This window comes from Penaeus japonicus, unplaced genomic scaffold, assembly GCF_977035675.1.
Source record: "Penaeus japonicus unplaced genomic scaffold, GWHDUDI00000001_assembly GWHDUDI00000027, whole genome shotgun sequence".
In the NCBI taxonomy this organism is placed as follows: domain Eukaryota; kingdom Metazoa; phylum Arthropoda; class Malacostraca; order Decapoda; family Penaeidae; genus Penaeus; species Penaeus japonicus.
In genome coordinates, this window is record NW_028234429.1 from 29,880,395 (window position 1) to 29,884,275 (window position 3,881).

The 3,881-nt window shown below is 40.1% G+C and overlaps 1 long non-coding RNA gene across 3 annotated transcripts in view; it reads right to left on the minus strand.

Annotated features, from left to right (window-relative positions):
• The window catches only part of LOC122256859 (uncharacterized), a 4,218-nt gene extending 910 nt beyond the window's left edge, over window positions 1–3,308 (minus strand). The window contains exons 1-4 of one of the 3 annotated variants that reach the window (XR_015192384.1): window positions 3,200–3,308; window positions 1,820–1,879; window positions 728–926; window positions 1–262 (exon numbers count right to left, since the gene is read on the minus strand). The exon at window positions 1–262 is cut by the window's left edge and continues 910 nt beyond it. This is a non-coding gene — a long non-coding RNA (uncharacterized LOC122256859). Of the gene's footprint in view, window positions 263–727; window positions 927–1,819; window positions 1,880–2,334; window positions 2,979–3,199 lie in introns of those variants that run through there. The other 2 variants (XR_015192385.1, XR_015192386.1) reach the window with 2 other exon arrangements.
• Window positions 3,309–3,881: the final 573 nt, after the last annotated feature.

The following is a 3,881-nucleotide window of genomic DNA, read 5'->3' on the forward strand; positions in this document are numbered from 1 at the left end:
GCAGCTGACACAAACGTGCCACGCTTTTGCATACTAGAATACCGCATTCGTGACATGAACACGACATGGACACAACATGAACATGACATGGCCACGACACGCAGAAAACGTCCAAGAATAGGCTGTTAAGAATCATGTGAAATTCTTCCCACGTAATGTATATGAAGAACACAATCCTTCGGGAACAGTTCTTGAAATAATCAATTTTGCTTTCGACAAGAATGATTGCAGTATCCAATCACGGTGGCAATTACGAAGAAAACTGAAAAGGAAAGTAAAAGAAGTTACTTATATATAACAAATTAATTTTAGAATAAAGGAGAAAAAAAGAAGGAAGGGAGAGGAGGGGAAAAAGGATAAGATGAAAAGGAATAAGGAGAATAATAAGGAGGAGGAGAGCATTAGGATTATGATGATAGGATATCGGAAATGATAATGATGACAATGATAATGATAATACTAACAATAATAATGATGATGAAAATAATAATCATAAGAATGGTATTAACAATAATAACAATAATGATAAAAATAACAATAATAATATTGATGACGAGAACAACAATAGCTTTGATAATAATGATAATTATAACAATAATGACGACCATGAGAGAGAGAAACAAAAACAGAGAGAGAGAAAGTGAGAAACAGAAACAGAGAAAGAGAGAGAAACACACAGAGAGGGAGAGAGAAAAAGACAACCACACCACCCAAAAGCTAAATTTACCTCCAGCACACAAAGCCGCCAAGCCGATATTATGCGCCGCCCTGGTTTCGAAAACGCAGCCGTTCCCGTAATTCCCTGGACAGTAAACACCCGACGACATGTAGCCGGCGAGTGAAATGGACAGGAAAATCACTCCCAGAATAAAGAGCCTCCATATTGCAGACGCGGTGCAGAAGGGGTCTTCCTTACGCGCGCGACTCTGGGTGGGGGAGATTTTTTGACTCGTCGGAATCGCGGTGATGATGGGGGGGGGGGGATGTTTTGGGAGAGGGAGGGGATGGAGGGAGAGAGGGAGGGGTGCAGGAGGGAGGAGGGGAGGGAAGCGAGGGCGGAAGGGTGGGAGGGGGCAGGAGGGAGGGAGGAGGAGAGAGGGAGCCTGGGGGAGGGAAGCGAGGGTGGAGGGGGGGGATGGGAGGGTGGGGGAGGTGAGGGAGGAGGGGAGAAGGAGGGAGGAGGGGAGAAGGAGGGAAAGAGGGGGAAGAAGAGAGGGAAGGGGGAAGAAGGGAGGAGAGAGAGGGTGGGGGGGGGAAGAAGGGAGGAGAGAGAGGGTGGGGGAGGAAGGAGAGGAGGGAAAGGGAAGGGAGGGAGGGGGGACGGAGGGTAGGAGAGGGGGAAGTAGGGGAGGAGGAGGCGAGGGAGGAAGGGGAGGGGAGGGAGGGAGGGAGGGAGGGTGTGAGAGAGAGGGAATGGGATGGTGAGATGGGATTACGCTATATATCTTAAGAAAAAGGTTGACATTCATTATACATGAAACGTAAGATAGCAATTTTGAAATCTATTACACGCACACATAAACACAGACAGACAGACAAACAAACAAGCACACACACACACACATATGCATATATATACATATACATATAACATACATATATATGTATATATTTATATACATACATACATATATATATGTATATATATATATTTATATGTATATATATATTTATCTTTTTTTCCATGTGTTTGTATTAATGTGTGTGTGTGAGTGTGTGTATGCGTGTATGCGTAAGTGATAGTGTCATGGTATTTATGTAACCATATATATATGTATGTATGTTTGCAGTGTATATTTTTGTAGGTGTATATACTTACGGCGGTTTCCATTTGGCTTAATTGATCTTGAGCCATGTCTGCAGCTGATAGGGATGAGGTCTGAAGAAAAAAAACAAAGCTGACAATTTCATCACAAAACTTTTTCCACCTCAATAATTTCAACAAAATGCCTAAATACCCAACCAGGAAAGAAAAATTAACGTTGAAGATATCACTTTTGAAAAATATAAACTATAAAGACCTCGATCCTGAACTCTTTACTAAACCAAATGCAAACCCAAAACAGTTTTAGTCAAATAGTGCAAAGTGGTATGACCAGCGACCACGTGCCAAGCTTATGTATGCGCCTTTAAGTTCGCTAAGGATAAGCCAGATCTATAGAGCAGATGCTTCGCCGGGCTTATATGCACTATGGCTACCCCGCCTGTGTCAGCGTATTGACATCGTGAGAGTGTACCAACGAGTATTGACTGACTCGACCTTGACTGACTTGGTCCTTACCCACCGTGGTGCCCAATCCTAGCAGTAACCGCTAGGCGACAGTACAAACTCACGAGCTTCGACGGGGTTCGGTCCGCCGACCACGAGAATGTGAGGCCAGCGCTCTAACCACTGTACCACCGAGACGTCCTGTAAGTTCGCCTGGTAACGCGGTCGCGCATCTCGAGACTGTGATGTCATAAGGCAGACACAGTGACGTCACACTCGGACCGTTGGGCGTGGTTGTTATTCTTGTTTTATTTCGTGTATCAACTTTTCTCGAGGATGTGAAGATTATTTATATTTTCTTCACGTTGCTTAAGACATATATATATTCCATATTCGTCATACTATATTCATAAATACATTAAAAGGGAGATAAACAGGTTTAGATACGAGTAAGGGAAGCGGCACACTCAAGGACAAACAAAGTCATCGGGTTCAGTACTACTGCGCATACACTAAGAGGAATCAAACACTTCATCTATTGCATTGGAAACTGTTTAATTGACCTCAACTAAATTTGTATAAGTCATATTCGCGTATGATTCGAAGATGTTTTTGCAATATCAATAGGAACGAAGCAACACTTATATCCGTTTGAAATTATCTAAATAGTGTAGTACTGTTGTCATCATTGTTGTTGTTTGCTGTTGTTTTTTAGGTATCACCAATATTATAAGTAAAAGCGGTCTTACTAGCGCCGAAATAGGAGAAATAAAAAATAAAACCCTAAATGTACGTGGTCACAGAGTAAAGATTCTAGACTAACTAACATTGCTTTGCTCATGTAACTCCTCGTATTATCAGTATTATCCTTTTAAACCATGTTACTTTAACACTCCTTGCAATGCCGATGCACAGGTATAATAATACAGTTATTCCATCGTTTCAGGAAAAAAAAGAAGTCCCATTGCGCACACTAACACATATACACACCCTAACACACACACTATACACTGCCGTTCTCTCTCCAAGCTATACGCTCTCTATTGAAGGCTCTCAGAGTAACACTGCCCGCTCTCATAGTCTAATGTAAGGCTATACTGTCTTGCAAGGAAAACTTTTTTTTTTTTTTTTTTTTTTTTTTTTTTTTTTTTTTGAGTACGCATCTGTAACGTGGTGATTTTTTTTCCGAATTGAGTGTTGCTTTAAGCTAGTCACGTGTTTATTTGGTTTTGGGTGTCGGTGTGAGCACTGTGTTGTTGTTGTTGTTTTTTTGAGATACTAATTTCATTTGTTTATTGAGTAATTCGTTTATTCATTTTGTCTTTGGAGATGTTTACTTATTTATGTGTATTTCCTTCATATATACATATGTATCTACATATGTATCTATAGATATATATACATTCATGTACCACACACACGTGCGCGCGCGCGCACACACACACACACACACGCACACACACACGCACACATACACACCCACCCACACACACACACATATATATATATATATATATATATTTATATATATATATTTATATATATATACATATACATATATAGATAGATAGATAAACAGATAAATAGATGTAATATATATGTATATGTTTGTATGTATATATTCATGTTATATATATATATATATATATATATATATATATATATATATATA